The sequence below is a fragment of the Siphateles boraxobius genome, unplaced genomic scaffold, assembly GCF_051911475.1.
Source record: "Siphateles boraxobius isolate OS27281-9 unplaced genomic scaffold, OSU_SipBor_1 46, whole genome shotgun sequence".
In the NCBI taxonomy this organism is placed as follows: Eukaryota; Metazoa; Chordata; class Actinopteri; order Cypriniformes; family Leuciscidae; genus Siphateles; species Siphateles boraxobius.
The window spans coordinates 11246369-11258638 of NW_027509097.1; the positions used below are offsets into that span (position 1 = coordinate 11246369).

General features: G+C 37.7%; 1 protein-coding gene across 4 annotated transcripts in view; it reads right to left on the reverse strand.

The window, feature by feature from the left end:
- Positions 1 to 7046, reverse strand: part of znf438 (zinc finger protein 438) — a 53294-nt gene extending 46248 nt beyond the window's left edge. Inside the window, exon 1 of one of the 4 annotated variants that reach the window (XM_077200808.1) lies at positions 6910 to 7046. The gene's annotated coding sequence lies outside the window, so the exon portion shown is untranslated. The remainder of the gene's footprint in view (positions 1 to 6909) is intronic. The other 3 variants (XM_077200809.1, XM_077200810.1, XM_077200811.1) reach the window with 3 other exon arrangements.
- Between the last annotated feature and the right edge of the window lie 5224 nt (positions 7047 to 12270).

The window sequence follows — 12270 nt, forward strand, 5'->3', positions numbered from 1 at the left end:
CTGGATCTTTGGGGAATCTATGAAATGCTAGTTGATTGGATGTACACTGGTAGTTGCTGCAGTTGATGGCAGAACACTGTTTTCTTTGTTTCCAATTATTTCCAGACACAATGCTGTACAGTTGTGCTAACGGCAAAACCGTTGGTTCAGTCCAAAATGGCGACAGCAGCGCCATCTAACGATTGTTGTCAAAACTGCAACGGAGTTTCGCCTCTTGGTACTTCTCTTTGGCTGAACACAAAATAAGATCTTTTGAAAAATATGGGTCACCAAACAGTTGATGGACCCCATTGAGTAAATGATGACAGAATTTTAATTTATGTGTGAACTATCCCTTTAAGTAGTTGTCCCTTTTGGATTTCCCATAATATACACACATAGAATCACACACACACACAGAACGACATTTGTCTGCCACAGATGCACCATAAGAGATGCTAAAATGAAACCTTCTCTCAGAAGTATTCCCTCAAAGACAGCAGCTATAAGAAATGCAATAAACTATAATATATAGTAGACTATATATGTCTGATCGGGAGCATGCAAATGAAAGTGAATTGGAAAGACACCATCCCCACTGTGAAGCATGGTGACGGCAGCATCATGCTGTGGGGATGCTTCTCTGCATCAGGCAGAGTAGAGAGTTTGATGGGTAAAATAAATGCAGCAAAAACACAGGGGAAATCCTGGAGGAAAACCTGATGGATTCTGCAAGACACCTGCAACTTGGAAGAAGATTTGTTTTCCAGCAAGACAATGACCCAAAGCATAAAACCACTGCTTCACATGGATGGCTTAAAAACAACAATGTTAATATCCTGCAGTGGCCAAATCCACAGTCCAGATCTAAAGCCAACTAAGAATTTATGAGTGGGCTTGAAAAAGCTCATGATCTCCATGCAACTCGACAGAGCCGGAGTAGTTTTAAAAAGAAGAATTGGGGAAATTGACCAGATGTGCAAAGCAAATAAAAAGCTACAGTGACACATAAACTCAAAGCTGGTGTTGAAGCAGACTCTGGTGTGGTTCAAACCAAACAAACGGATCTCCCCCCAAATCTCCTGTGAAAGCTCCTTAAAATCAATGACCCAATTAGCATCCTGACAACAAAAGAATTTCTTAAAGTTTCCTTCATGCTGCTGCAAGATGTAATACAGCAGCAAATGAAACATTCACCAGTCCATTACCACAGCCACTCCGCCCTCAGTCCAATACCACCACATTCATAATTCACACTTTTATGCATGTTTCTTGTACAAGGTGTTGACTTTTTTTTTTTTGAAGTACTAAGGTGAGCTTCTGCTGCACAGACATTTTAGTGTAAACTGCAGCCTTGACACTCCTGATTATTAATCAAACTATCTCAACTACCAGTCATGATTGGTGAGGTGCTTACCTTTACTGATAATGAGAATGATGATGACACCAAGAAAAACAATTAAATTTAAAGGTGCCACTGAGTAAGTACAGACATGATTAATTCAAGAGGGCCTGCCTTTAAATACTGTGTGAATCCTTTCTTAAGGATAAATGCCTTTCTGCAGCAGAAAAAAGACTATAATGATATAAAGATGCAAAAGTCGCAAGACCATTTTAACAAACAGCACAAATACAGACACTGGCATTACATTCTAAACTGGGCAAATATTATGTCTTCACAGGTGCAAGTGTAACTTACGGGGGAAGTTCAGTACTAAAAAAATAACATTCTGTCATTATTTACTCAAACTCCTGTCACCCCAAACCCATTCCTGTATTTTCAGCATCATTACTCCAGTCTTCACTCTTCAGTGTCACATGATCCTTCAGAAATTATTCTAATATACTGTTCTGGTGCTCAAAAAACATTTCTTATTATTATCAATCTTGAAAACAGTTGTGCTGCTTAATGTGTTTGTGGAAACTGTTATATATATTTTTTCAGGATTCTTTGAAGAATAGAAAGTTCAAAAGCATTTGAAATCCTTTGTAACAATTTAGAAGTCTGTCACTTTTGATCAATTGAATGCATCCTTGCTAAACAAAACTATATTAACTTTTGAACAGTATAGCGACATGTGCTGTGACAAAAAAGGGGGGGAAAGTGGATTTGTATGCACTCAAAATAGCCTGGAAAATAAACAGGAAAGCATGAGATTTCACCACACATTGCCATATGACCTCTTTGAAATCTGCATATGTCAGATAATGGTGGAAATTCTGAATCTTGACCACAGCAAACCTGGTACCCTTGAACAAAGAGATGAATTGCTCATAAAATATGCACAACTCCATGTTCATGTGTTTACTTTGGCCCCACGTCGCACCTTGCTGTGAAGCTCTGCGCTGTTACAACAAAGACATTTGTTCTGCATCTGCTCAGAACAATCCCAGTAATTACAGTGCAGTTTCTTCCACAGTTTTGATCCCTAATTGTGAAAAGCCATGCATTTCTGACCACACACATCTTTCTCGAGCACCATAGGTGAACGGTCTCCTGCGAGTAATCACTACAAAGTCACAGACCAAGAAGTTGAAGGAGAGTTTAAGATAGCAATCTTTTTCTAGCTAGGTTTGTATAAATGGGATAAATGTGTGTATGTGTGTGTGTGTTTGTGTGCATGCAGTGATGTTGACATGGTTCTGATTGACCGGAAATGTTAAATAAGCATCTCTGCTATGAAAAGGGTCTCCCTCCCCCCCTCTCTCTCACCACATGTGAAACCACACAACGTCATGACAACTGCCAAAATAAACCTCAGCATCCTCCAAATGGAGAGTGCGTGTGTGCGCTTCCCTGCCGTGCAACACGGTTATACAGCGGTGTATTTAATAACCTTTTGCAAATCTCTGAAAGAATGTGTTCAGTGACACCGCAGAAATGAATTTCGACTGCCAATAGCTACACCACAACCATCAGAAGATACTCAGCGATCCTCTAAATTCCTCTCAAGAAGTTTTAAGTTTAAACTCAAATATTTTGATGAGGAAAAAATGTTACTTGAGCTGGAAAAGGTTTTTCTCAACTCCTGTTTTTACGTTAACCCTTTCTAAACGTTTAGGTAACTCTGTAGCTGATGTGAGTACTGGGGTGTCAGGCACCAAATAGGATGCAAAACACCATAAAAGTAACACATATGGCCTGGTTTCACAGACAGGGCTTAGATCAAGCCAGGACTAGGCATTAATTAAATTAGGACATTTAAATAGCTTTTATAACGTGCCTTAAAAACATTACCGGTCTGCATCTTGAGACAAAACAATGGCACTGACATATTTTAAGTGGAAGTTGCTTTCAGTTAAGAGTATGACAGCTCAAACATGTATTTTAGTCTGAGGCTTAGGCTAAGCCATGTCGTTGAAACCGGGCATAGGCCCTTTATTCCAAGTCTTAAGCCATACATCAACTTTTTTTGATGAATAGAGTGAAATTTACCTGCTGTCAATTACACTATGTGTCTTTCAAAAAAATGGTTTAACACACTTTCTTTGAAGGTCTGTTACAAATCTCTAATTTAGTAACACAGCAAATAGAAAAAGCCTTTTTGTGCAAATGTTAAAACTCAAGTCCCGGTAAACAACGATGTCATCTAAATACTGCATATGCTGCAAAAAACTAATACAGTGTGTCAAATATTTTAGTCTTGTAAGGTAGGCTAAGCTTTAAGCCAAGTAATATAATCACTTGCAAATGGACTTGCTTATATACGCTATGTTACATATGATTTCCAAAACATCTGATGGAATCTTACTGTAAAGCTTTTGCTGTTTCAATTCATCACCAGCTGTGCAAATTCTCAACACCAAAAACAGCTACTGTTTATGAAATTAACAAATTTCTCAAGACAACTTTCCTGACACTGCTTTTAATTTAGCGAACCTTGCCATTATAAATAAGAGGACGTTCCAGTGTAAAACCTGAGTCAAATTTCCAATCTTATGTCTAGAATAACTTATTATTGTCCAACTTCGATGTTTCTAGATTAATATGGCCTGTTTCACACTCCATGTGAAAGCAGCAAAAATTTCAGCAACAATATCAATAGGTTAGGGCTGGGCGGTATATCGAGTTTGTACAATATATCGATATTTTTTTCCCCCACGATATGGAATGAGGCAATACCGTTTATATCGATACAGTAGTTTTATTCGATCACATCTGAAAAATAGTGGAGTACGCAGTGTGAGCTACTGCAGTGAAAGAACAGTACAATTTGTCCTAAACATGACACAAGCTTATTAAGCGCTTCAAAATAACTGGTAAGATAGTTAACAAGTTTAGAGCAGCTTGCCCTGTCAGATGCTCGGACAGATAGCCTACTGTTAGTGACTGAAAGATAAATACTGGCGCTGTTTAATGCATTTGAGACGTGGTGCTTTCCTCAGTGCTTAACTTACATTTCACAGGTATATTCTCCATCTGTAAATGTTCAAACAAATCAAACAAATATGTCCATTTCACTGTCAGGAGAGGACGAGCTTCTGCAAATTAATCTCCGCTCAAATTCAAGCTTACGTGAATGAGCGCCGCCGCGCGCATGCGCGCCAAACAGACGAGCACAATAGAACAGTAGCGCAATAATTCTGACTAAAATACATATTACTAAAATATTTGTTGTTGGAGACAATAAATGTGCCATATGTGGAATTTTAAACCTACAAGTATATTTTTATGAAAGTGACCATTATAATGGGGTAATCAAATGCAGGCTAATATAATTAGTTTGTGCTTTTGTTTTTATTTTCATTTTTAGTTTAGCCTTTAGTCATTTTTAAAAACAAAAGCATTATTTTTGTTTTTAGTTTGTAATGTTACAATGTTAGAATGTAATGTGATTTTAACCACCTTTTTGCACATAATATATTGCATAGCCTACATTACATTCCCTATTTGTTTCCATATCCTTCAATATCAACATTGTTTGGATATCACTGAGCGAGCAGGATGTGAAATAACATTTTTTTTTAAATAAATACATTTATCCAAATAGAAAAAGTAGAAAGTACCGAGATATATATCGTATATCGCCATTTAACCAAAAAATACCAAGATATGATACCTGTCGGGTAACAAACGCTCACAAAATGGCCAATACTACAATCTATTATATAGTGAGGCTATTTTGTTTCCATAGCACTTTAACAAAACGTTTAATGACACTATAACATTAAAAACAATACAATAATATATACTAAATATGTATAATATCACTAAAATGATATAGGCCTAAAAACAGTCTTTAGTTCACGAACAGCACAACTCTGCCATCTGTGAAAATCAAAAGCAGCTTCAAAAACTTGTTAAAAAAGTTAATGTAGGTCCACAAGAGAAATATTAAGCCAGTAAATTAAGATAGTCGCTATACCGTTATATCCATCGTCGTCTCTGAGAGAACGCGGCGTTAATGCAGCGACAGATGCTGAAAGCTCAGTCCGTTTCTACTTTCACTTTGGGGAATGAGCGCGTTTACATGCATGTTCTTAACGCGATATATGCTGAATAATAGTGCATCCAAACGCACAACAACTATCTGGCATGTCGTTACACCTCAAAACACCAACTTTTGTATATTAACTGGCGACGTCCTGGCAAGATCCTTGATTAGTTTACTGGGTTTCGTTGCTATAGAACGACGTTCTTGCGGGACAGCCAGTACTTGTGACGCTGTGCAAAGTATGAATATAGGCCTATGAAGCAACATAATATGCACACTGAGCAAAATGCTTACATATTATTAAAAAACAAAAAACATCTGGGTCAATGCAGTTTACATACAGTGACAGGCACAAACAGCACTTTCTTACATATACTCTCAGTGTAAAAAGCTGATGCAGTGACGGTGTTGCTTCACATTAACTTAAGCATGCTGAGTAAACAGGCCTTACTTTTCAAATTAATTTCAGGGCAAGCAATGTAAATAACCATATAGCACCTCATTTAACAGGCTGGCCTATGATATTTACAAACTGCTAGCTGAGATCAGACACTTACACAAGATATTAGGCTATTCCCCAAAGTCTCATAATGCATTAGGTAAGTAAAATACACACCCAAAGCAAATATTAAAACTTCTACCTTCTAAAAACTATGCAAAAAGTGGGTGTAACACATAATGCAAACAATCACAATAACATGCAGTTACATTATCAGCACACAAATGTTGCCATTATACTTCATCCACAACAAAGTTTATAGAGAACAAGCTATTGTAAGAAATGTCAAACATTTTACAATCCCTAATATTACCATTTCTACTACTGCCAAACCATTATCACTAACATGCTTACAAGGGAAATAGTTCTGTAACAATACAGGTAAATGTCAACACTGATAGCACCTGTTGACAGCCATGAATGTGTGAACTATCACAAAGTCTGCGCAGAACTTAATATAGGAAATTTGAGTCTCATGTACAAAATTAAAAGATTCAAAGTAATTTATACAACTTTATGTCACGAGATAATTAATCAACAAAGAAAACATCTCGCAGTCCAATTAAAGAGATAGGCTACACAATGTCTATGCAATCACACGGTACGCAAACAAGCAACTTATTTATTAAACTTGTATATGGATGTAGCGACGTAATTACTATTATATTAATACAATATGACACTTTTAAACCGGTATGACATGCGAACTGTATTCACTATGCACAGTAATACTAATTCCTCCGTGAGAATATGAACTTTGCAATGCTTTTAGGAACGTTTTGTTGCCGTTTCTGTGCTAAAGCTTTGTTTCTATGCAATATTATGTTCAGTGTTGTGTTTTATTCAGCATAAACACATCTTTGAAGGCTCTGGCCTGTAATCGCACTGTGATTCCTATTGGCTGAAAATAAAGTCGTAACACGACTGCACAGTGATCCATTGGGCTCCTCTTTTCTGCACGAAATAACGGAAATAACGGAACATCTTGTGCCTCACCTTCCAGGAATGTCCTCCTGCTCGATCAGAGGACTCTTGGTTAATTTTGGGCATGCGCCACATTAATTAGGTGAGTAGATCGACACATCTTCATAACTGTTTCTCCACAGCCATTTTTGGGCGAGACCTCGAATCCTAAACGGTGGGTGTTACAAAATGGAAGTGAGGGATATTTATATTAAACACAATACAGCGCTCCCGATATTATAATTTTTAATCAATAATAAAAATATTTTTGTTGTAAAGCGTCATTTTTAAGCAAAAGACAATATATATTGTCTCACCATCCATATTAAAGTTCCACATCCACCCCTTTTAAGAAAAAATGGTACAGCTCATACAACACCGGTTTGCTTCTGCGAAGGCAGCCAATCAGAGACGACGAAAATGTCCCTCGCCAATCAGAGCACCTGTGACGTACGTACAGTTTTTTTTATCAGATTCAAGGAACTCCGGGAAATCTTAGCAGACAAAAGGCTTGTTCGACTTGAACCGGCGCTGCGCAGACCGATCGGTTGATGACATCAAAGTACCGCGAGAGCGATTCAAAAGCATAAGGAGCCGTCTGCTCTCTAATCGCTCTCGCGGTACTTTGATGTCATCAACCGATCGGTCTGTGCAGCGCCGGTTCAAGTCGAACAAGCCTAAAGTAACCAGTTGAACAGGAATTATGCTCAGAGACAATTTATATAAAAGGACTTTGTTATGCTGTAATCTTCTTCATACATGTAAAAGGTTAATACCCAAACCATACTTAATTCAGTAAGACTAGTGCAATAGGTTTTCAAGGCGACAGACAACGTTGCTTACATATTTAACTAACGTTACACTAATTCAACTAGAAAGTGGATACAAGGAGGTTGAAGCTTCTGAGAGAGTGAAAATGAAGACATTCACAGAAAAAGGCTACTAGTAAACAAACGACAAATGGCATATTTAGCAGTCTCACTCATCAGCTCTCCTCCTATTGGTGTGTGGTAAAATGTATGTATTTCTCAGTTTTGTGTGTGTGTGTGTGTGTGTGTGTGTGTGTATGCAAACACTGCAGTATTATTATAATAATGACTCAAAAATGCCATCTGTTGCCATTCCACTTATTGTAATGTGAAGGGGTCTAGCAGAATATCAAAGCTGCTTTTTTAAATACACTAGTGGGGTCCAAAAGTCTGACATCGTTTGCCTTTTTTCAAGTAATTATAAGTAGGCTAATTCAAATTTTCTTTATAGCAATTAAAACAATATTTATTTTTTTTGCCACAAAAACAAATTCAGTATTCCTCAAAATGAATAAAAAAAGTAAAATGCCAACTCAGAATATTACGCAAACCTGCAATAATTCAATATTATTGCATATGACATAATGCATCAAATTAAATATTTTACACAGACTATGACCAGCTTCCTCTCCATACTGTAATGAATACGATCTTCAAGCAAAATAGACTGGATGAAGTATTTGGGATGCTGCCAGTCCACAATCTGATTTCTGAATTGTGATGTAATCTGAATCATAATCACACGTTCAATGGCCAGAGAAGAACTGGTCACCTGACTGAGCCTGGTTTCTTCTAAGGTTTTTTTTTTCTGATGTTACATGATGGAGTTTGGGTTCCTTGCCACTGTCACATCTGGCTTGCTTAGTTGGAGACATTTAAAGGGGAACTGAAACGAAATAGGAAGTAAATGTGATATAACATGTGTGTTGTCATTGTTATTTGTGGTAGGACACTTAAAACTACTGAAGTAGTTACAAGGGGGGGAAACAGTGATGTTAGTTTGTTGTTTTGTTAATAGGGCGCAGCCATCTTGAGCTTCAATGGTCCGTGACGTCACTGACATGGTAGGCTACCTTGACAGTTCCAGCAAAAAAGCATCTCAAGAGCATAACAGATCGAGAGGGGGTCTTATTGCATTGTGATCTGTCCAACAAGCGAATATAACACCCCGGATGCCATCAAGGACCGAAAAAGATGTTTGCAAAATTACTGTGGCATAAATGTGACCCTGACGGGTCCTAAAACCCAGTTTTAGCTATTTGAGTGTCGATTATTATATAAGTTTGATTAATAAATTGATTATTTCGTTTTGAAATTAGGCCAAGTACAAATCCTGAATTTTCGGTTTGGCCCAGAATTTTCATTTCAGTGCATCCCCATTATTTTCCATAAATAGTATAAATAAAAAAATTGCTTACATTTTTAGGGAGTTGCACAATATTGTAATTCATTACTTTTAAAAGTAACTTTCAACTCTGTTAATCACAGCATCACTCAAAGAAGTTCACATGGTCAGTATCACAAATTGCATATTTCAGTAATGACCTAGAAATAGAGCAGAATCTTTCATATTTTCTTATTCATTTTACACCATTGCATCCTTATTTTAAAACACTAATACTTAACATTTCAAGATTTTAAATCACATTTTGATCCAAGTTCCCAGTGTGCTGTTGCCCACACTGTATGCTCTCTTTGTTTTTCTCTTTCCCAAACATTACTTTCACAAAGATTTCTGCACATAAATCATGATCCAGCTAATAGGCCCCAATATTCAGAATATTTTTGTTTATCTACTACCCCAGCCTCATTTAGTTCATCAGATCAATCATGGCATTTTATATGACGATAATAAGGTGCATATTAGCATACTATTTAAATATGGCTTTTCACTTGTTTCAAAAGTAATCTTTTTTTTTTAAGTTATATAATTTGCATTTTGCTGCTATTTGATAGGACGGCTCCCAACCATGTTCCTGTAGTACCCCAAGAAATGCACATTTTGTCTTCTTAATTAAACACACCTATATCATCAGCTCATTAGTAGAGACTCCAAGACCCGAAATGGTTGTGTCAGACAAAGGAGACATGCAAAATGTTCAGTGTTGGAGGTACTCCAGGAACGTGGTTGAAAACCACTGTGAACAGTGCAAGGGTAAAAAAGCAGGGGTGTCCAATCCTGAATCCTGGAGGGCCACTGTCTTTCAGCTCCAACCCCAATTAAACACACCAGAACCAGCTAATAAAGGTCTTACTAGGCGTACTAGAAGCATCCAGGCAGGTGTGTTGAGGCATGTTGAAGCTAAACCCTGCAGGACAGTGGCCCTCCTGGACCAGGTTTGGACACCCCTGAAAAGGAAGCATTTGGCTCTTGCTTTGTGCATTTTGAGGTGTACTGTACTCTTGTTGAATAAACTTCATACAATCCTGTACTACAGAACTGTATTTTCAACAGTTACCTTCATCATACTTGTACATCAGTGTGAGGGAATCTGAGTCCTGTGGTTCAAGGCTTAGGCTGGACTATAAACATTGACCCCTGGTTTCACAGACAAGGCATAAGGCTAGTTCCATGCGAAATGCATGTTTGAGCTGTTTTAACTGAAAGCAACTTGCACTGACATATCTTAAAATGTCACTCCCATTGTTTTGTCTCAAGATGCACACCAGAAATGTTTTTTCTCCAAGACACATTTATAAAAGCTATAAATGCCCTTAAACTAAGGCCTAATCCTGGCTTAATCTTAGCCCTGTCTGTGAAACCGGGCCAGAGAATCAATGACAACACACATTATGTTCTAAATAATTACATGGATTTCCCCTCCCTCATTTATTCTCTTTTATTTCTTTCTCCTTTTTAAGATATTTATTAAATAGCAAATTTAAGTACCTGTTCGTTCTGTTTACAAAAAGAAAAAGTCCCAGTAACAAGTCAGATGAAAAAAAAAAGGTTGCCTTAAGTTAGTTTGTTTACAGTCTCTTTCCCTCTTCCCTCACTTGTCTCAGGCATATTTGTAATGGTTGTCTGTTCTGTAACAGGAGCCATTTGAATGTTTTTGTCTGTTAAATATGTCATGGTCATTAGAAAGGCAGAGAAAAGGTGAGTCAATGAATTGTTCCACTGGGGCCAAGTAAGTGCGATGACCCGGCTGTTCATCAGCCGTCTAGCATAAAACCGAAAGCTTATGGGATTATTTTTCACTCTGGTCGATTTCAAGGAAACTTGTGTTTTTGCTTCTTCTGAAAATCTCTAAGTGGCACATTGAAAGTGGTAGTGGAGAGCTTCCTCAAATAGTTTTTTTGCAGCCTCCAACTTTGCCCCACTTCGGTATCAGAAGTACACCTGACATAGCTTTTCAGTTGTAGAATCAACCAGTTTTTTTTTCTCTTTTGGAAATATATTTAGCATTTGTCCTTCGCACCCACAGAGGTGACATTGGGTCTATGACATGGGCTATAGTCTAATGTGGTGACTGTGATTTTGCCAAGACAGACATGTTCCTGAATCAACATATTTTGTTGATCCTGGAACAACATTCCTGTCCCAAAATCTTTATGTCCCCTTTCCCTACCCCTAAACCTAAACCTAACCCTACCCATTACTTTTCCCTAAAATCAGAGGGAAATAATCGGTGAATAACACTGATGTTGAAGCACCTTACCCTGGTTCTAAGCCTAAACTTGACATAAACTGTAAACTTGTCCTTCAAATCTGATTGGTTGATCTGAAAGTTGTTCCAGGATCAACAAAGATGTTGATCAAGGAACATGTGGTACTTGGTGAAATCACGTTCACCAGTCAGATGTGGTGAAAAAGGCAATGAGAGTGATTTTATTTATTTGACATGCTTTCCTTCATTTCTTTTCCTTTTCTCTAAGATTATGGGTTGGGAGAGTGTGTGTGTTTGTGTGTGTGTGTGTGTGTGTGTGTGTGTGTGTGTGTGTGTGTGTGTGTGTGTGTGTGTGTGTGTGTGTGTGTGTGTGTGTGTGTGTGTGTGTGTGTGTGTGTGTGTGTGTGTGTGTGTGTGAATGGATGATATTGCTCGAACAGAGGCTCTGTGCCTCTTCTAGCTGCTCTAAAGACATTTCCTTTAAGTGATCCCACCTGTTAATTACTCCTTTTCATATCGTCCTCTAATATTAACCTTTGGTCAAGACTGTAAGTAGCCAATTTATATCCTGTGCCCTGTAATGCTAACAGATATGGCAGTCGTCTTAGACAAATTCTGACAAGCAACAAAAGCAAAGCTTAAAACAAAAGCAAACATAACAACCACTGCCAGTGCAGTCAGGAATTATTCATTTATCTATAATTTACTGAGATAATGTGAGTAGTATTCAATAGGTCATGTGATCTGAATTGTGTAAAAGTTTTTAATGAGCAAATATACACAGAGTGCATCACAAAATATTGAAAAGAAATTAGCTTCATGCTAATACGCCAAATCTATTCACAAAATGGCAGGAATTCTGAATGACTAAATACCTGCATACTAAACATGGAAATATCTAACCGCTAATGCGAAGGGAACAGACTGAATCAGTGGAAACGAAACTTAGGAAAGTAATGAGGAGAATGTCCAAA